Consider the following 21,921-nt stretch of genomic DNA (forward strand, 5'->3'; position numbering starts at 1 on the left):
GATTTCCTAAAGCATATATCCCCCTGGCAGAAATGTGATGGCATTGAGCCCTGCCAGTGACCAAGATTCTGTGCTTGTATAATGAGGGAAGGTAGGGTTGTGGCAGGGGTGGAATAGAGCCCTTGGAATGTAGCTACTTCAGTATTTCTTTCTGCACATTTCCTTCACCATTCTGTTAGCTCTTAAAGACCCTGAGTAAGCTTTTTGTCCTGTTACCAAGGCTGTTTCCCAGTCTCATTCCTTATAATTTTTTTATATGGATTTTCATAGACAAGTAGGCTGATAGATTTAAAAAATTATTTTAGCATTATTAATCTTTGGTCATATTCAGCAAGAATGAACTTGTTTTGGAAATTTCTTCTGCAGTGGGCATTGCATTTTTAAAATGTCGGGCTTGTCATGGCGATTATGGTGGGGGTGATATTGGTACCTGTTTGTAATGATAAACCTGTAGGACCATATGAAAGAATTAAGAGGGATGGCCTTTCAGTACCCTTATTTTTTGCATTTTCTGGGGGAAAGGAAAGCCTCTACTAATACTCAGTATGATTTTATAAGTTCTGTTAGAAAGAATGACTTGATATTACATTTGGAAGGGAGAATGCCTTAATTAGTTTTTCCCGCTGCCATCTTTGGCTGAGTATTTTTTCTTTCCTAATGTAATAAATGTATTTCTGAAAAGTTTGACATGTATCAAGTCCTATTAAATGTTTTCAAAGCATCCGTAATCATATAATGTTAAGACATGGTAGTGAATCTTTTCATAAAATAAACCCTATACTTTGTACTATATAAATATACAATGAATTAAATTGAGTGTATTAACAAGGTAACATGGAGTAATAAGAGTTTTTTCTTTTAAGGTTATTATAAAAGGGTTCTTATAGGTGAGCTTTAGGCTAAATTCTAAAGGAACAACAAAGGTAGGTGGGAGATGTTGGTGGATTTGGTGAGACTGTTGGAGGAGTGTGTAAAAATGATCAAATTTGTTCTTTACTATAATAGTTACGGTGAAGCAGTAGCTTTTATCTTGGTTCCATGTGAAGACATAGGGGTTTACTTGTCCATATGAAGACATGTGTTTACTGTACAGGACAGGTCTCTTCCTGCTCTGTTACTAGACTAGAAATTGTCTTTATATAGTTCCCACATTATTATGTGGAGTCCTAGCTTATGTTGTAAGAAATGGTAATAAGAAGGTGGAACATTTGAAGATTTGAGGGCACAGGGAGATGAGAAACTTTAAGCTTATACACCTCTCTTTCTAGCTCTGGCTTTCCTTTCACTGAAAGGGTATGGAATTTATTTCAGAGGGAATGTGCCTGCCCTGTCCCAAGCCAACAGTGACACGTGGCCCCTAACAAGTATGCCTGTGGGGAGGGCTTTGGTTGTCACATTGGAGAATGTGGGAGAGCTTTTCCTCTTCTGGCCCCATTTATAAACTAGGATGCTTCCATTTGCTTTGTGTGCTGTTGAGTTTTCTCTTCTCTGTTTTCTCTAAGCTAAGCTCTTAGCTGATTCTGTACAAAAGAAATACTAATTAGTTGTTTTTATAAATTGCTTGCCATTAATGCCTGATAAAATGCGGTAAAATAAGGATTCTGCATACCATTATATATGTCAAATATTACAAAGTTTAAGGTTCTTTTGAAATTACAATACTAAACTCAGTTCACTTTTGCTTAGCCTTCACAGTTGTTGATCACATAGCATGGTCATCCACTCACAGCTTAAAAAAATACAGGGAGCATCGGAGAGAATGGGTAAAGTAAAATTTTGATGTTTTTAAAATAGCACCTAAATCTATGAAAGTTGATTTGATTGATTGTTTGTATGGGAGGGAGAGGGTGGTTGGCGCTGGAAGGGAGGGGGTGGATATTGGGAAAATAGCATGCACCATGTAAAATGATGTCAGATACCGTCTAGGCTAAGATTTTTAAGTGTTGCTACTACAGTTCAAGTCTGTTTCAGAAAGGGCAGGACCATAAAATGGCAGTGTTGGGATTTACAGTGGGTTTATCTTTCCCTCCCTACAGATTGAAGGGGATTTTGAGAATAGCAATATTTGAGTAGTTTGGACAGAAGCCTTCTTTTTAGAGTGGGTTGTCCATATTCCCCGAGCGAAACTGCCTCAGTAGCACCTCGGGCTCTGTTAACGTGACTGAAAGACCTTAAGAGGAATAATATTTATTCCAGTTTTTATTGTATACCTATGACTCAGGTGTTCTCAAATATAGGTTATGATTCATGAAACTCATGAAGGGGTTGGACAACAGAGGTTAAGAGAGTTGTTACTCTGAAGGTACTTGCTTGGTAGAAAAAGCATTAATAGAAATTTTGATGCTTCCATTCAGATGAAGAACACTTTTCCTTTCAAAGTTCTAAATCAAGTTTTTAATCTCAAATCTCATCATTATAGTTATGTACAAAGCCTAATTAATTAGTATTACGGAGGTCATAGAGAAGAGAGCCTGCCATGTTTTTATGGATAGGGCATTTTGTTGTGAACTCAAATAACTTGGTCTTATCTCCGCCCCATTATTTTTAAACTTTTTTCTTTGTTTACACATTTAAAATCTGGATGCAGAAAAAATTAAATCAGATTTTACCCTAAAAATATTATTCTTGCCCCAGCTTTGCTATTCCCCTACATGAAGCCATTTGCCAAAGCCAGATACGACTTACTTATTGTTTCCCAAACCTTACTGCCTCTATAAGCTTTGTCAAAGGTATTACCGCCAGTTTGGAATGCTCTTCTTTCCCCTTTCCTTTGGTCTAAGTCCTGTCTTTCCTTCAAATAATGGCTTCTACTCATTGCATGAAGCCTTCTCTAACCTCTTCAGTCCTTGGTGGTCATTCTAGTCTTAGAATTCTTGAAGTACTACTATTTGGTAGTATTTCATCCATTACAAACATTCATCTGGCACTTGGATCATGCTTCCTTTTGTTATTACTTGTTACTGCATTTAAATATCCTGTTTCTCTAGGAAAACGAGGGGCTCCTTGAGGGTAGAGAGCTTGTCTTAAATGCCTCTTTGTAATCCCATTGCCTAGCACAGAGGATATGTTCAGTATTGGGCTTGATTCTATTATTTGGATCCAATATTAGTGTAACAGAGCAATTGTTCTTTTAACTTAGGTTATTTTTATAATGAATATATACCCAGAAAACCCAAAGATAAAGTACTTTGAATTAATAAAGTAATTCCTTGTATTATAAGGAGATTTGGTTCATTATTTGTTCCTTATTACTTATAGTTCCCCCCCTCCTTTGTTTTTTAGTGGGTGCTGTTTTACCTAGTTTCTTTTGAAAAACATGGTTTGGGCCAGATATATTGACAGTTTATATTACTAGTATTTTTATTTTAAAATTCTTTGTTGGTTTAGCCAGATGATACTTAAATGGCTTAAGCCCAAATAAAATACATTTATTAAATACTGTATGGTAATATAGGCAAATTATTTTTAAATGTTAACCTTAAAAGTCTCTCAAGTAAAATTTAAAGAATATCAATAAGCATATTCAGTTGCTAGTCCCTCTCAGGGTATTTCTGTATCTCAAATTATTAGGAATTTTATTACTTCATTGTTACAAAGATTACTGTACAGGCTGATATTTGATAGCTGTATTTATTGTGTTTGCTGCAGTTATCAAATGTTTGTAGAGCAACCATTCGTATGTAGTGAGGAGTTATTTAAAAATACTTTTTAGCATTTATAGAAACTGACACTTAAAGGTCCTCAGGGATAATTTTGCTTAATTCATATTTGGAATTGTTCTCATTTTATCTGATAGCAGTGTCTTCAAGACACATATGTCTTAATATTAGATTTATGTCATGATTTCAGAGGAAATGTTTGACTAGTAAAACTTCTGAGAACCTTGATTGTAGTCTAAGGCCTGGCTTGTCATATTCTTGAGCCATTAGTTTGACAAAGCACTGAAACAATACTGCTGTTGCATTACTGAAAAACTTAGAAACTTGTAGCAGGGAGACTTCTAGATATGTAAGGTTTTTTTTCTTCAAAAATTTATATTATCTTTAAATTTCTTAGCATAATTTGGGTACATGCGAGAAAGCAAAAAACCTCTAATATAGCATTGCCATTCTGGTGTGAGCTCATCAGAGTACCATTCTGACATGAGCTTAAGGCCCTCACCAAAGTCTTGATGAAATATACTTTATAAAAAAACATTTTTCAAAACCCCAGTTTGCCCAAGGACCACTTTACAGAGCTCCAGCCTTGGACTTTTACCTGTGATCAGTCATATTCTTCTCTAGGGTTACACTTGTTAAGTCAGTATTTTAAAATAAAACAAAACAAAAAACCCTGATTTTGTTCACTTTTGTTTTCATATACAAGAATCTTTACAGTCAACATGTACTTCTAGATGCTATATTGAAATTGCTGGCAGAGTCTATTCTATACAGACTGAACAATCTGGCCCCTTGTTTTATTTGTAAAGGTTCAATGTATCTATGCCTGCCTACTTCAGTCTGCAAGGGAGTGTCAGAAAGGCCCCGCATTCGCCGAGCCGTGAGTTATCACTAACTTTTCAGATGTGTTAATGAATGTGGAACAAAAGCAGTTGTGTTTAAAAGGAAAAAAGGACCATTAAAATAACCTTTATTATAGTGGCAGGCGTGAACACTAAATTAATTATTCCAAATTGTGGTGTCAAAAATAACCTACTTTAACTAGAGACTAGCCTCTAGAAAACCTATTGTTGAACTGCTCTGAAGCAATCATTTTAGCTATAAATTCCTATTCTTAAAATTTTATAAACCTGGTTATAAATTAATATGTTCTTTAAGTCTTTTTAACCAAGTTAAAACAATTTGAACAAAATCTTACCCCGCCTAAAAATGATAGTATTTAGTTTGAGTTAAGCTCTTCAAAATAAGACCATGTGAAAGGGGTAAAGTTTTAACCTTTTTTGTTATTCACATGTAAAAAACAAATTAATTTAGATAATTGAATCACTTCCTAGATGAAAGTTTTTAGTTCAGTGGTGTTTAAAATCTATTTTGGTACCAACAGTTCTCGCTTCAGTAATTCACCAGTAGGTTTTCATTCATCAATGATGATATCAGTTTAAGGCTAAAAATAAAACACTTTCATTTCCTAGGGCTTATCATTTTACTTAGAGGAAATGTCCTTAAGAGTCCCCCCCCGCAAAGAGATTCTAAGCAAAAAAATTGTAACTAACATCTATATTGTTAATATAGTTACCTTTCTTTTTCTTAGATTCTTTAAAGTTTTGAGTAGATAGGCATATTTGATTAGCACGTTGGATGCTTCTGTTGCTTAGGAGGTGTATTATGTTAAATGAAGACAGAATGAATTTAACTATACCCAGTTTGGCCATATATAGCACAGACTACATAAAACTTGGAGGTGTGGGACCTTTGGAGGCATTAAAGTTAACATTTCATTTAGGCAGTATGCCTTTGTTTGACTGGTGTGTAAGTCCTTCTTCCAGGTTTGTACGCTCTTAAACACGTTATTCTACCCTCTCTAACTCCTCCCAGCAGCAAAAGGGAGACACTTCAGCTGGAACAAAATAGTGGAAGAAATGGCGTCTGGGGTTCAGTGGGGATTCGCAGTGTGTATGCAATGTTTGCAAGATTACTTTTTATGTTTTTCAATTAATGTAAATAATTAAAATATAAATCAGTGCTTAGTGTCAAGTAGGGAACATTGTATACCAGTAGAAATTCTCCTAGTGGGTCTGCTGCAAGTCATTTAACCTCTTGGGGCCTCAGTTTCCTCATCTGCAGTATGAAGGAGTTGGACTCGATAATCTTTAAGGTCCATTCCTGCTCTACATGCTATGCTTTTCTGAAGTACTCTGTTTAACAGAATGCATTGCTTTCCCACTTTGACTATTTGAATTACATGTGCAGTACACATACTGCAACTGCATGTTGTCTAAAATAGTTTTTCTGTAGGATATTATATAAAAACTAACCCCTCTTGAGCTGATTTATAAATGTGTGTGTGTGTATAGCCACACATAAAAAGCTAGTGATGGTAGGGCTCTCAGAAAATAAATATTTTCCAGTTGTCTAACCTTGAATGTTATTAACTTTCCTCTATTACAGGAGATACTACTCGTCAAAGAATCAAATTCAGTGATGACAGAGTATGCAAGAGTCACCTTCTGAATTGTTGCCCCCATGATGTCCTGTCTGGAACTGTACGTGTTTATTAAATCTATTGTTTTGTTATTGGTATACTACGAAAACAAACTACTTGATAAAGTCTTAATTTTGTGTCACATTATCATGCAGTGATTTTTTTAAAAACACTTGTTAGCGCAGCAATTTGCATCCCTTATATTCAGGTTGATAATTTAGATCTGCAATAATTGGATTCCTCACAAAAATGATTGCTGTGTTTTACTTTACAATTTTTTCCATTCTTCAGAGCAAGCTTTTAAAAAGCATTTCTTATTTGGAACATAGAGGCAGTTATTATACAGCAGTTGCACTTTTAGTTTAGAAATAATATAAATGATTTCTCACTGTTGTGGCCTCTCCCATTGCGGAGCACAGGCTCTGGACGCGCAGGCTCAGTGGCCACGGCTCACGGGCCCAGCCGCTTCGCGGCACGTGGGATCTTCCCGGACCGGGGCACGAACCCATGTCCCCTGCATCGGCAGGCGGACTCAACCACTGCGCCACCAGGGAAGCCCTATAAATGCTTTTTTAAATTGTTTACTTCACTGTTGAGCAGAGTAGACTTTCATCCAAAACAGTATACATTTTTATTAAGGTTTGTGCACATTTGAATGTGGAAATCATTGTGGGGAAAATATACTGGTAAATACTTAAATTTACACAACTTAATTTGCGAGTAGTGTTGTCGGTTAAAATCCACTTATATTGCTTACTCCTAATGATGTAAAGCTCACTTAATTTAAGTTCTATATCTAGTGATGTTGGTTAATCTTAGAGCATCATTTTAATTTGGTAGATAAATCACATGATGATGGACCTATTTAAATGGGACAGAGGATTTGATTCCCTGGCTTTTGGATTTGATTGAAATAACTCACTTTCAAGAGCTTCCATTCACAAGGATAGCAGAGGAGGGCTGGTAGGGCCTAAACATTTAGCTGACTTTGTTATTTGTCTGAAATGAAGAAAAGATTTCAAACTTGCATTTGCAGAAGCAATGAGTTCCCTTAATTAAAGATGTCTAGCGGGCTTCCCTGGTGGCGCAGTGGTTGAGAGTCCGCCTGCCAATGCAGGGGACACGGGTTCGTGCCCCGGTCCGGGAAGATCCCACATGCCGCAGAGCGGCTGGGCCCGTGAGCCATGGGAACTGAGCCTGCGCGTCCAGAGCCTGTGCTCCGCAGCGGGAGAGGCCACAACAGTGAGAGGCCCGCATACCGCAAAAAGATGTCTAAATTAGTGGTTTCTTCTTCTTTTTTTTTTTTTGGCCGTACCACGTGGCATGCGGGATCTTAGTTCCCTGACCAGGCATGGAACCCGTGCACCCTGCAGTGGAAGCTCAGAGTCTTAAAGCGTGGTTTCTTCCTGATAGGAGGAGTTAAATACCCCAAATACATAAGTATCAAGGCATTTTTGATAGAAAACACCACTTTTTCCAATAGGAAAGACCATCGAAACTATATTATGTTAAAAGGAATAGAAGAGCTAACATTAAAAAAATATGGGGCTTGGGCTTCCCTAGTGGTGCAGTGGTTGAGAGTCCGCCTGCTGATGCAGGGGACGCGGGTTCATGCCCCGGTCCGGGAAGATCCCACATGCCGCGGAGCGGCTAGGCCTGTGAGCTGTGGCCGCTGAGCCTGCGCGTCCGGAGCCTGTGCTCCACAACGGGAGAGGCCACAACAGTGAGAGGCCCGCGTACCGCCCAAAAAAAAAAAAAAAAAAAAAAATATATATATATATATATATATATGTAATACCTAAAATTTTTAAAGTATAATATTAAAAGGGAAGACATCCAGTTTCTGAGCACTTGAATTAGGACTGTGACAGATAATTAACCCTCATATCTGCTCTTTAGAATTTCCATAATTAAAGTATTTTCTACTCTGCTATAATACAGTTGAAATCTATAATATTAGTAATTATCCGTAGTATTATTTGATTCTTCACATTTATTATTAAATTTAACATTTAATGATACTTAAGGCTAAATTATCACATCAAATGAATTTTGAGGATAAGATTAATTGATAAAATGTCAGAATTTAAATTTTTAATACTTTAAAACCAGCCATAGCAAGACTTTGACATATTATTATATTCTTCTGGTATGGCATTAATAATAATGAAAAAAATCTGACATCACAATTGTGCTTTTACATTTTATAATGTATACAATGCAGTCACATTCACTTATTTCTCAAAATAATTCTGTTGGGTATATGTTCCATAGTTAGCCTTAATGACAGTAAAGTGATTTATTCAGAATCATTTAGTTGTATTGATTTAAGGTAAAACTGGAACCAAACCCAAATTTTCTGAGCTGTAGTTTTATTCAACATGTTTTTTACTCTGTAGGTAATACTTAATCCTTCATCATGTTAAATAAAAAGGATTAGTGTTGGTCTTGGACTTTCCTTCTTAGAAAATTCTTGCTGGTGGATTTGTAAGAAGCACATTTTTTCAAATTTTAATATCTCTGAAATATGCATCTTAAAATTGATGATAGAAAAACACTATTTTAATTTGTAACATTTTTCTTATAGTACAGAATTTAATGATGAGGCTTAAAATCGATGGTGTCTTGGATCACATGAAAAACAGTTAAGGAAAGCCCTTGGAAAGGCACTTGCCAGGGAAACTCTGTATGAGAAATATCTCGTTTTTGTCAGCTTAATAGGCAAGAGATTGTCATATGTAAGGATGGGGTTAAGTGGTTGTGAACCTCTTAAGCAGAGTTTTAAGGGCTGGCTCTAGGACTTTGTAAAAGTCCAAGGTTGTCACAGAGTGATGTCCTTGAGAACTTGAAATCATCCACAGAGTGACTTTCTCATGACCCTTATTACTAAAAAGGGCTATTTATAACAGTTTATCCTATGTACAAATGGTTTGTAATTACAGAGCTCAGACTTCTTCAGCATCCAATCTCTGTAGAACACACGCTGTTCTGGCACAGAATCTAATAGTTCACACTTCTGTGTGTTGAAGATGCTTTTTTTTTTTGACCTTAGATCAAGGATGAAAAGAACTAAATTGGAACTGTTTTTATAATGCTTTTTCTTTGTTGTGTAACTGAAGGTTGCCCTTTAGTTTTCTAGACCTTGTTCCTCAGATCTGTCATTTCCATCAGAATATGACTCATCAATATTCTAGATTATTTAGCAGAATAATACACGGAAATATATTCTTTAGCTTATTATTATTATTATAAAAAGGTTGAACTTTATACCAAGCACTTGGAGATGAATAGTATCGTTTCTAAAAATATACTCATAACTGACAGTATGGAATATTTTTGGAATTCAGCTTTTTTAAAAAATAAATTTATTTATTTTTATTTATTTATGTTTGGCTACGTTGGGTCTTCATTGCTGCTTGCAGGCTTTCTCTAGTTGTGGTGAGTGGGGGCTTCTCTTCATTGTGGTGTGCAGGCTTCTCATTGTGGTGGCTTCTCTTGTTGCAGAGCATGGGCTGTAGGCGTGCAGGCTTCAATAGTTGTGGCTCATGGGCTCAGTAGTTGTGGCGCACGGGCTTAGTTGCTCCGTGGCATGTGGGATCTTCCCGGACCAGGGATAGAACCCTTGTCCCCTGCATTGGCAGGTGGATTCCCAACCACTGTGCCACTAGGGAAGTTCCTGGAATTCAGCTTGATGAAAATGCCCCTGTAACATTTTACCATTCTTTAGTCTAGTACTCTGGTATAACTTTTTTTAAAAAAATTTTATATTGGAGTATAGTTGATTTACAATGTTGTGTTAGTTTCAGGTATACAGCAAAATGATTCAGTTATATGTATATCCATTCTTTTCCCATGTAGGTTATTCTGCTATAACTGACTCTTAAGCTAACAAATTAATTAGAGGAGGTAAAATGTAGAACAGAGAATCAAAATAATTGTGTGTACATGTATCTTTAGATTATGGTTTTTATAAGAAGCATGAATATTTCTATAATTAGGAAGTTTTTGTATTTCAAAGGCATGGATTATTTTCCTGTTCATCTAGAATTTTTTGTTTTAGTCTCACTCTTCTCCTTTGGAACAATTAGTTTTCTCCCTCTTCTATTTACCACGCAGAAAGTAGACAGCATCCCCTTTCAGATTTAGACAAAACAAAAAACCTAAGTACAGGTGTCCTCCCCTCCCCCCCCAAAAAAATGAACCACATTATTTCTGGCACATATATTCCGTAAGGAAAGATAAGTATATTGAAGTGCTTAAAAAAAAATCTTTCCATCTAGTTCGTAGTGATCTAGGAAAAGGATATGTGATTGTAATAATTTACAGAAGGCATTAAATCTAAAGCAGAAACTTGAGATTAAGATCTGCAGAGATGGAAATGTATATTCTCATAATGCATCTATCCTAAATTCAGAAGTGGCCGCTACTAAATCTTTTTTTTTTTTTTTTTTTTTGCGGTACGCGGGCCTCTCACTGTTATGGCTTCTCCCGTTGCGGAGCACAGGCTCCAGACTCGCAGGCTCAGCGGCCATGGCTCACGGGCCTAGCCGCTCCGCAGCATGTGGGATCTTCCCGGACCGGGGCACGAACCTGTGACCCCTGCATCAGCAGGCGGACTCTCAACCACTGCGCCACCAGGGAAGCCCGCCACTACTAATTCTTATAGCCTTCATCATAGTATAATTTTAGTGTTGACAGGCCATCATGTCTTCTAGTGTAAGGCCATCATTTTTTTTTTAACATCTTTATTGGAGTGTAATTGCTTTACAATGGTGTGTTAGTTTCTGCTTTATAATAAAGTGAATCAGCTATACATATACATACATCCCCATATCTCCTCCCTCTTGTGTCTCCCTCCCACCCTCCCTGTCCCATCCCTCTAGGTGGTCACAAAGCACTGAGCCGATCTCCCTGTGCTATGCAGCTGCTTCCCACTAGCTATCTGTTTTACATTTGGTAGTATATTTAAGTCCATGCCACTCTCGCACTTCGTCCCAGCTTACCCTTCCCCCTCCCTGTGTTCTCAAGTCCATTCTCTGTGTCTGCGTCTTTATTCCTGTCCTACCCCTACGTTCTTCAGAACCATTTTTTTTTTTTTTTTTTTTAGATTTCATATGTATATGTGTTAGCATACAGTATTTATTTTTCTCTTTCTGACTTACTTTACTCTGTGACAGTCTCTGGGTCCATCCACGTTACTATGGCCATCATTTTTATTTTTATTTTTTGCGGTACACAGGCCTCTTACTGTTGTGGCCTCTCCCGTTGCGGAGCACAGGCTCCGGACACGCAGGCTCAGCGGCCATGGCTCACGGGCCTAGCCGCTTTGCGGCACGTGGGATCTTCCCAGACCAGGGCACAAACCTGTGTCCCCTGCATTGGCAGGCGGACTCTCAACCACTGCACCACCAGGGAAGCCCTGGCCATCATTTTATATAGATAGAAAAATTAAGGTTCAGAGAAATTGTCTTTGTCAGATGTCTCACAAAGAATCACAGTATATTATAGCACACAGGAATCTTAGGGTTATTTTAATCTGAATACTTCTTTAAATGTTTTTTGTTGTGTTGTTAGTTTTTTTAGATAACACAGTTACCTAAGACAGTGACTTTAAGATGCTTCTGAAATGTCCTTAGAGGTACCTCATTCACTGAGGACCTGGGGACAGGCCAGTCTTTGCTATTTTGATGGTAATTTTTACACATTTTAAATACAGGGATTTTTCCATGACATTTTGTTTTTATAAAGAGAGTCTGCACCTCTGAAATAGAATTTAAGAAAAGCTGATCTTGAGAAATACTTAGGGACAGGAATATAGTAAAATTTTATCTGCCTTTTGAAGTGATTGGATGGGAGGTTTTTTTTGTTTTGTTTTGTTTTTGCGGTACGCGGGCCTCTCACCACTGTGGCCTCTCCCGTTGCGGAGCACAGGCTCCGGACATGCAGGCTCAGCGGCCATGGCTCACGGGTCCAGCCACTCCGCGGCATGTGGGATCTTCCCGGACTGGGGCACGAACCCGTGTCCCCTGCATCGGCAGGCGGACTCTCAACCACGGCGTCACCAGGGAAGCCCTGGATGGGAGTATTTATTGGTTGTCAAAAATCCTAACTGAGTTGATTTTACGGTGTTCCCAGTAGGTTCTGGGTTTTATCCAAAATGAAGTTTTTATTAATTGAAACTCCTTTATTGCTTCTCTAACACTTTCTTTTAAGGCCTGGTTATAATCAATTCCTTGGATACCTACAAACCTGAACTTTAAAACTGCTGAAGTCTCTTTGATAGTACAAATTTAAAGGAGCCATGAAAGTTTAGAGAAGCAGAATAAGTGATAAGAACTAAACCTGCACAAAATTATCTCAGCCACTCAGTAGAATGTAAGTTTCATAGTAAGGGCAAGGACATTTTGTTCACTGCTATATCCCAGCATCTAGAACGGTGTCCCTCCATTGTGTTAAATAATCAATCACCCAGAAGTAGAAAGTGAAATAAATGTTCCAAAAACTAACTTTGAGTCAAAAATTAATGACTGTGGAAAAAGTGTTACCTTCTAACAGATAAGGAGCTGGAGAGTATCTTGATATTGAGTTGCTTATCAAAACATGACAGCAGTGGTTTCACATGCAGATGTGAAAAAATTAGTCTATAGACAGTTTAAACTCATAACCTCTTCTCCGGAAAGGGTTTGTTTTGGGATGCTTAGGCGTTTTTAAACAACTGTTTTTAACATTAGCCCAGGTGGTCTAGTGGTTAGGATTCGGCACTTTGACTGCTGTGGCCCAGGTTTAATTTAATCCCTGTTCAGGGAACTGAGATCCCACAAGCCGCCATGGCATGGCCAAAATAAAAAAAGAAAACAAAACATTGGCCCAGATGACTGGCTTGAATTTTTTTTTTAATTTCTATGACCGCCAATTTCTAGAGCTTCCAAATTTGCAAAACTGCCAGATAGCCGAGGTTTTTACCACATTTGGATTTTGAAGTGTCCTTATATTAATCAGATTTGCTGCTTATGTTTTATTCTCGGTTTCTTACAAAAATACGCATTCCTTTAACAAGCAGTAAACCAAAAATACATTTGGTGCTTAGGAAATCAGAGGCGTATTAAGAGCTTCCCAGTGAATAATTAGAGCTTTACTGTTAAACTTTAAAAACCCAGTCCTGTATATAATTTGGAGTATTGTTGGCAAATTGGCACATGAATACCCTGAGCTGTTCAACTTGGGGTACTTCTGTCCTTGGGAAATAACCTTTTTCTGTTATTGAGAATAATCTTGCAGTCATTAATTTCATATTCTTAAAATAAGTTAATATACTTCAGGCTTACGGAAATGATTTTTTTAAGGGGACCCAGAGACCATGTGTTCTAGAATCTTGTTCTAGTTTAGTCTGTCTCTAATTGAGGTTGGTCAGCATGTTTGTCTGTGACTTCGATTAATGGTTAAATACAAATGTACATACATGTAAATAAGATGAACTGTTGTGCTGATGTCCAGTCTTTGTAGATCAAATACAAGTTAATTTTACTCTAATTTTTATTCTGTAATATTGAATCAGTTTGAGGAGTCTTTTTAAACTTCATTTATAGAAAATTTCAACTATAAATAAAAGTAGAGTTGTTGTATAATGAACTTCATGTACCTGTATGCCAGCTTCAGTAAATATTTTACACACAGCTACCTTATTTCATTTATAATTACGTATGTCCTCCATCCTGCTGTTTCTTTTGGGGTTTTTTTTGTTTTTTGTTTTGTTTTGGCTGCGTTGGGTCTTTGTTGCTGAACGTGCGCTTTCTCTAGTTGTGGCGAGCGGGGGCTACTCTTTGTTGCGGTGTGCGGGCTTCTCATTGCGGTGGCTTCTCTTGTTGCAGAGCACAGGCTCTAGGCACGCGGGCTTCAGTAGTTGTGGCGCATGGGCTTAGTTGCACCGCGGCATGTGGGATCTTCCCGGACCAGGGCTTGAACCTGTCTCCCCTGCATTGGCAGGTGGATTCTTAACCACTGTGCCACCAAGGAAACCCCCTGTTGTTTTTTGAAGTGGATCTTAAATCTTGGACCTGTCATTTAGAATGACTCTTGAAACATTATAAAGTAGCAAAGACCAGTAACTTCTAAGCAAAGCACAATGAAGTCTGGCAGTCATTGTTCAAGCAGGTTGTTTTTCATAGCCTGATACTTTGTCAACATGTTTCACTGTCACATTTATTTCTCTCTTTTTTTTTTTTGGCCACGCCATGGCAGCTTGTGGGTTCTCCAACCAGGGATTGAACCTGGGCCCTCAGCAGTGAGAGTGCAGAGTCCTAATCACTGGACCGGCAGGGAATTCCCACACATTTGTTTTTTTGTACAATGATTCTCAATAAATGCTTATTACCTAAGAACCAGGAATCATCACTTAGTAGTCCCTGAACTCTCTAGATCTTTTTTGGAGATAGGCACAGTTTTATAAACTGCATTTTAACAAATCTGAAGAAACTAGTGTGTTCTTTGAGACTATTCATTGAGAAAGGTGGGATAGAGTTATAAATGCATCATTTGGAAGATGTAGACAATGAACACAGAGCAAACATATGGTAAAAACCCAAAACTTGAAACTTTTTTTTTTTTTTGGTGGTACGCGGGCCTGTCACTGTTGTGGCCTCTCCCGTTGCGGAGCACAGGCTTCGGACACGCAGGCTCAGCGGCCATGGCTCACGGGGCCTAGCCGCTCCACGGCATGTGGGATCTTCCCGGACCGGGGCATGAACCCGTGTCCCCTTCATTGGCAGGCGGACTCTCAACCACTGCACCACCAGGGAAGCCCACATATTTTTATTATACAGGTGATTAACCACAAACATCAAGCAAAGTCATGGATTGTCTTATCACTGGAAATATTTTTTTTAAATGTGATGCATTCTGTCTTGATGTGCAGGTGGCAAGATCAAATGACTTAGTATAATCCTTTCTGTTGGGTTGGCCAAAGAGTTTGTTTGGGTTTTTCTTTAAGATTGTTAGGGTTTTCCAGTAAGATCTTACAGAAAAACCTGAACGAATTTTTTGGCCAATGCAATAATTTGACGATAGTTACTCATGAAGGGAACTTTTAAAAGCATTTGGTGTTTTACTCTGACCTATATTGAATAAAACATCTTGAATATATATTACCGCATAGACGTTCTTGGTCTACAGGGTCAAAAAATATAAGCATATATGTTGATGTATTGGATAATGTAATTTGTAAAATATCCAAATTCAGGTAGGTTTTTATGTGTCCCCCCTTTTTGGTATTTATTATAACATCGTTTGCAGTAATGAAATTTAGGTAATAATGGAATTAAGCAGAGCAAGAAATAGAAAAGGGCAAATAAGAGGTATCAGATTAATGAGGGCTAAATGGAAAAAGTAAAAGTTAACAAAAAGATACCCTTCAAGAAGTGATTTATTTATTTTTTATCTCTCTGAGAGTGTTGCTAATTGCTGAGATCAACATTCATTCATTTATTAAATACTTATTGAGGACCTACTATGTGCCATGTGCAATGCTGGGGATACAGAAGTGGACAGGGGTTTCTGTTTTAGTGATGGGGGCTTACATTCTAATGTTCTTTCACAACCAAGTGTGAAAAGAAATAATGTGATTTCAGGCGTGATGTTAAGTGTTAATGACAAAAAGGCATGGTTAAGTCTGAGACAGTGGGTAAGGGGCTACACGGACAGAGTGAGTGGAGAAGAACTTTTTTTGACGAAATGACATTTGAAGAGATCTAAATGTGAAGAAAAGAAGCCAGTCCTTCCTGAGTGGAAATGAATTTATCATATGTTGCCTCCACACAGAAACTTTTGGTGGGTCCCTATTATTTATATGGTCACAAATCTAAAATCTTTAGTAGGTCTCTCTCTCCCTTGAATGAATAAATCAGTTTGGTCCTCTGTTTCGACCAGACTGATTTATTCACTGTTGTCTCACTACTTTCCTTGCCCAGCATGCTCATTTTTGCCTATCTCCATTTCTCTGCCTGGAATAACCTTTCTGTACAAACTTAAATCCTGCCTGGCTTACTACACACAATTCCTCTGAACCCCCGTGTAGCACCTGCCCTCCATACTACCGAGTGTGCACTTGTTTTGTCTTATTTATATATGTTCTTTGTCTCCTCAATTAGAATAGTCTTTGTGGGGCAAGGCCATTTGTTTTAATTTTATCTAGCTATCTTTGCATATCTAGGATTAGAAATGGATAAGAAGGTATTTCCTACTATATTCTTCAAATAAACATACATTAAGAAAAGGTAGAAGAGCTTTATTTTTCTTTATCCACTCAGGAAAAACTGAACTAGGAGAAAGAACATTCAAATGAGAATGGGCAGTTAAGAAGTTGGGAAGTAGCAGAAAAGCAGGAACTACTTTGTGCATGCGCAGTGTGCCCCATTCCTCTTCACCCACCACTCATGTTTGACTTGTTAGTTTTGAGTGACAGGATTGGAATTAGGAAAGAAAAACCTTAATTTTGTTTTAAGACAATAGTGGCATAACTGAAACTCATATCCAGGTTTTGTTATTTCAAGCCTTCTTCCATAGTGTACTAGGCTTTCTCTTGTTCTTAAGCTGGGTCTTTTTTTTAATATATATAAATTTTTTTCTGTTTGGCTGCGTTGGGTCTTTGTTGCTGCGAGCGGGGGCTACTCCTCCTTGCGGTGCGCGGGCTTCTCATTGTGGTGGCTTCTCTTGTTGCGGAGCACGGGCTCTAGGCATGCGGGCTTCAGTAGTTGTGGCTCGCGGGCTCTAGAGCGCAGGCTCAGTAGTTGTGGCGCACGGGCTTTGTTGCTCCGTGGCATGTGGGATCTTCCCGGACCAGGGCTCAAACCTGTGTCTCCTGCACTGGCAGGTGGATTCTTAACCACTGCACCACCAGGCAAACCTCTTGAGCTGGGTCTTGAAGCAGGGACTGACCATGGATGGAAGAGAGATTTTATAAATGTGAGGAGGAAGAAAGTGAAGATGTAAGAAGTGAAGGTCACAGTGTAGATGATTTGTTTTATTTTGAAAATAGCATTGGCATTGGAACAGTATATGGAATGGTTCAAATGCTAGGCTAGGGGTTTGTATTTCCTGTGCTCTCTGTCCTGCTGTCATGGTTTTGTTTCACTTTTTCTCCATCTGGTATATGTATATATTCCTTTTAGTGCTTTACCAATATTGCTGTCTATTCTTATATATTCCTTGCTGTCTGACAAGGATGTTAGTCCAACCAGTAGTGTGGTGTTAATGCTTCTGAAACAGATTTTATCATGTCATATTTCTTTCCAAGTAGTCGAGCATTCTTGCATTCTTCTCTTCGTCCAGAGTAAGTTCTGCATGTGTTGATTCACATTCAAAATCTTCCAAAATCTAGTCAGTCTGTAATTTGATCCATATAGCAGTTCTGAAGTACTTGAGAAAAGAGAAGTCCTGAGAAATTAAGTGAATTTCTCAGTTAAATGAATAATGAGAGGTAAAGGGATATTTTCTGAGTTGGTCAGTGCCTACTCTGTCTTACTTTGTTTATTATTTTGGCAATATAATCTTCGAGTATAAGAGAAGAAAGCATAAAACATGAATATTTCCCATTATTCATCATCCCCCCCTTCCCAGGACTAAACCCTATTAAGAATTCAGTGTACATCTTCCACTGTCCTTTCTGTACATTTACAAGTGTGTGTGCATGCATGTGTGTCTGTGTTCTAACAAATGGAATCTTTGAATTTTTCTCACCTGTCTTCGAGAAGCTTGCATATTAGTGGTCTACATTTTTTAAATGCCAATGTACTATTTCCCAACCTGGCCATTCCCTAAATTACTTACCCAGTGACTATTAATATGTTAATTGGTTTTGGTTTTGGTTTGCAGTATGGCAATGAAATCCTTGTATGTACATCTTTATTTACATTTGTTGCTGTTGCTTTAGTTTAATATCGTGTTTTTTCTTTTTTTTTTGCCGTACGTGGGCCTCTCATTGTTGTGGCCTCTCCCGTTGCGGAGCACAGGCTCCCGACGCGTGGGCTCAGCGGCCATGGCTCACGGGCCCAGCCGCTCCGCGGCATGTGGGATCTTCCCGGACCGGGGCATGAACCCGCGTCCCCTGCATCGGCAGGCGGACTCTCAACCACTGCGCCACCAGGGAAGCCCAATGTCTTGTTTTTTTCATTGAGAATATAAATTCCTTGATAGCACGAATTTATATTCTCATACCTTTTTGTAATTCCCTTTAGGATATAGCTCACAGAACTGAGCAAATGTACTAACATATAACAAAGCAAAAATATTTGCAGATACTTGGAGCTGTTACTGTGTCACGTTTCTATCACTGATATATTCATTAACATATTAACTGCCATTAGTTAAGTTAACCCTTTGATTTGCACTACCGTAATATTTTGTTGATTTTGATGTTCAATTTCCACGTGCTTCTGTTCCTTAAATTTTTTTCTCCAAAATTGAAGTGGCTTCATTGATTTTTCTGCTTGTAAGAATAACATATGCTCATTACATTTAATTCAACAACTGTCAAAAAATTCAAACAAAATCTTCAACCTCACAGCAATGTCTGTATCGGAAGTTACAAAAATGGCATTTTATTGTATGTCTTTCTTTGCCATCTTCTCTTTTCTCCACTTAGTATCAAGAACATTGTTTCTAGTGGCTATGTAATCTATTATATGGCTATTCCATAATTCATTTAATGAAACCCCTTTTGCTGGGCTCTTAAAATGTTTCTAATTTTAAGAATCAAAAACACCATTTGTTAAACTTCATTGTTCATTTATCTTTGTGTACTTACTTGTTTCCTCAAGTTCCTAGAAGTAGAATTCCTTAGTCAGATTGTCAAGTTTATTTAATGGTTAAGTCATGGGTTGTGCAAACCTGACCTTCTGTGTAGGAGGGAAAAATAAGAGAAATAAACCATTTTCCTCATGATGCTTAGGGTCCATTTGAGGAGATAACAGTCACCTTTGGAACTTCAAAAGAACAGTTAAAAAGTACTTAACAGAGTCAACTTTATTAAGTAGTAAAACATAATATAAAATGTTGGGAGGTTATAGAGAATTCTGTTATCAGAATTAAGTATAGTTATTTGGTCAAAACTTCATGGAGGAAATGGATTTAGGATGGAAAGGACAAAATGCAGAACTGAATTTATCCAATTAAAAATAAGCATTTTTCCAATCTAAGAATTTAGATGTCCATTAATTGAAATACCAAGAATAAATTTGCAGAAAGAATTTGAAGTAAATTAATTGTTAAATTAAAAAATTTAAAATTCTTCCTGTGGCTTTTATCATAAATAGTTACTTTTAAGTTAAAATAAATAACCAAACATTTTATTTTGTCCAGTTTGAAGCTCACCTATTTCAAAAGAGAAGCAGTAGCAGCAGGAAATATCTGTGCACTTAGTGTTCAAAGCACTATTGCACTATCAGTGGTGAAGTCAAGTTTGATTTGGCTTTTGAGAATTGGTCCATGCTTAGTCATGGTGTGGTTCTATCATGGTTCCCTCTGGTGGCTTTTTAATTAGATGACTAGGGTCACGGAGAGCATTAACATCGGCATACTTCCCCTTCACTCACTTTCACAGTGGCAGGTAATTGTTGAGTTTATTTTGGCTTGTTTTTTATTTTAAGTACTCTTCACGTGCATGACATGATGCCAGAATAAGTGGTTAGTAATGATGTTACAGACAGAGGAAAATAGATGACTAGTATCTAGCATTCTGAAAATTTGCCTTGCTACACTACTGTTCTGCTGGGTCCGTGAAGAAATAAGCACTGAGGCTATTGCGGGGGGCGGTGGGTGTGTCTTCATTATAACTAGGCTCTTCGAGCTCCTACAGCTTTGGCCCCCAAATCTACTTTGGTGAGCTAGACAAGACTAAAGCTGCAGAGGCTTATAGCCTAGCACAGTGAAAAGCCCAAGTAAGTTTTCCTCCTGGAGGAGAGGAGCACAGAGGAAAAGACAGAGAAGAAGAGCTCAAAACACCTTAGAGGGAAAGCAGTTCCAACACAGAAGATAGTCCAAGGAGAGGCTGAGAAGACCCTCCCCTCCAGAGCTCAGACCAGTTTTGTCCTGGGGTGCATCTTGACCAGCCTTGCTCGTTAAGTCCAGGGCCCCCTGTGCCAATGTTCTTCTCTGCTCTCTTTTCCTAGTTTGGTTCATTCAACAAATATTAAATATTTATTTAAGCATTCTTGCGTACCTGTATACAGGCCCAGGTACATAGTGGATAAAATAGAAAAAAATCCTTATCCTTTTGGAGCGCGTATTTTCCCTTCTGTAAATCCCCCCCCAAGGCATGTATTACCCCCAGCTCTACTTCTGTCATCAAAATTCCACCTCTGCTGCAGGGGTATAATCGGGTCTCTTTTGGTGTTCATTTTGTTCTTGACCCATGTAGTTGCTTTTCTTCTTTTGGTTGGTTGTGTGATGTAAATGTAAAGATAGACTGGGGAAAGCCTGGAGTTCCTTGCCAAAGGATAGTACGGGTGGACAACAGACATGTTTAGGTTAAACACAGTGAGGCAATTTATGTTTTTGAAAACAGATTGGAAATATAGTTACGGAGAGGATAAAAATAAGGGAGATTACTGAAGGAAAGGCAGTAGACGGCTGCTTTGAATATCTGCTGTGTGCAGAGCTTTTTTAGATGTTACGGGGGATGGATGTCAACTAAAAATATTAAAAGATAAGTTAGTACTGGAATAATTGGAACTAGCATAATAAAGTGGAAGGGGTGTTAGACTAGAAATTCTGCTAACCAGATTTCCTAATAAGTACCCTGAAGAAGTGAGCCTTTCTGGCCTTCAGTTCCTTTGTGGAATGGGAATAAAACTGGATCAGTGAGTGGTTCACAACACTGTACGTTAAAAACTTCCGGGGGAGGCTTTTACAATTCCGTTTTTGGAGGGTTGCGCTTGGGCCTGTTTTCAGAAGCTCCCACTGGTATTATTTAAAAGCTCCCCGGGTCCAGGTTGAGAACTGCTGCACAGGATCAAAGGCATTTCCAATTATGACGTCTTAACATTTTATGAAATAAGCATAGCATGAACAACTATAGCTGTGGAAATATATGCAAATAGGATTGTTGGAATGATTAATGTTAGGATATTATTATTAAGAAATCAACAGGCTGGTGTAACAAAGGGGGTAACACCATTCTTTTTGCCATTAACTTTCATTCCTGTCTTATTTTCCTGCATGTTTGTTTGTGGGTTTTTTTTTGCTGTACGCGGGCCTCTCACTGCCGCGGCCTCTCCTGTTGCGGAGCACAGGCTCCGGACACGCAGGCTCAGCGGCCATGGCTCACGGGTCCAGCTGCTCCGCGGCACGTGGGATCCTCCCGGACTAGGGCACGAACCCGTGTCCCCCGCATCGGCAGGTGGACTCTCAACCACTGCGCCACCAGGGAAGCCCTCCTGCATGTTTTTTTTATAAAGAGTGTTAAATGTTTTTCTACAGCTTTTTCTTAATAAATGTTGCCTAATAAGCAGCTTTGAATTTCCACACATCCATAGAAAGTTTCAGTTGCTGTTTCTTATCACTGGAAAACTCCTTAGTTTGTTAATCCAGGGACTAATGAATGAGAGTAAGCAGTGGGGCCTGGAAAATCTCAGCATCCTCAGCAGCACTGACACTTTAGACCATTAGTGTGATGAGGACTTTTATAATGGTGGTGAATATTCCTTATTATTTCCAAAAGGATAACTTTGAGGACATTGTCTATTTATATTTTCCCATTCATTCCTTTACATAATTAAGAACTGAGGTAAT

The 21,921-nt window shown here is 38.3% G+C and overlaps 1 protein-coding gene across 1 annotated transcript in view; it reads left to right on the forward strand.

Annotated features, from left to right (window-relative positions):
- Positions 1 to 6,125: 6,125 nt before the first annotated feature.
- LOC307058296 (putative RNA-binding protein Luc7-like 2) overlaps positions 6,126 to 21,921 on the forward strand; it is a 40,680-nt gene continuing 24,884 nt past the window's right edge. Inside the window, exon 1 of the mRNA XM_079711763.1 lies at positions 6,126 to 6,202. The gene's annotated coding sequence lies outside the window, so the exon portion shown is untranslated. The remainder of the gene's footprint in view (positions 6,203 to 21,921) is intronic.

This window comes from Hyperoodon ampullatus (assembly GCF_949752795.1).
Source record: "Hyperoodon ampullatus genome assembly, chromosome: 9".
Taxonomy (NCBI): domain Eukaryota; kingdom Metazoa; phylum Chordata; class Mammalia; order Artiodactyla; family Ziphiidae; genus Hyperoodon; species Hyperoodon ampullatus.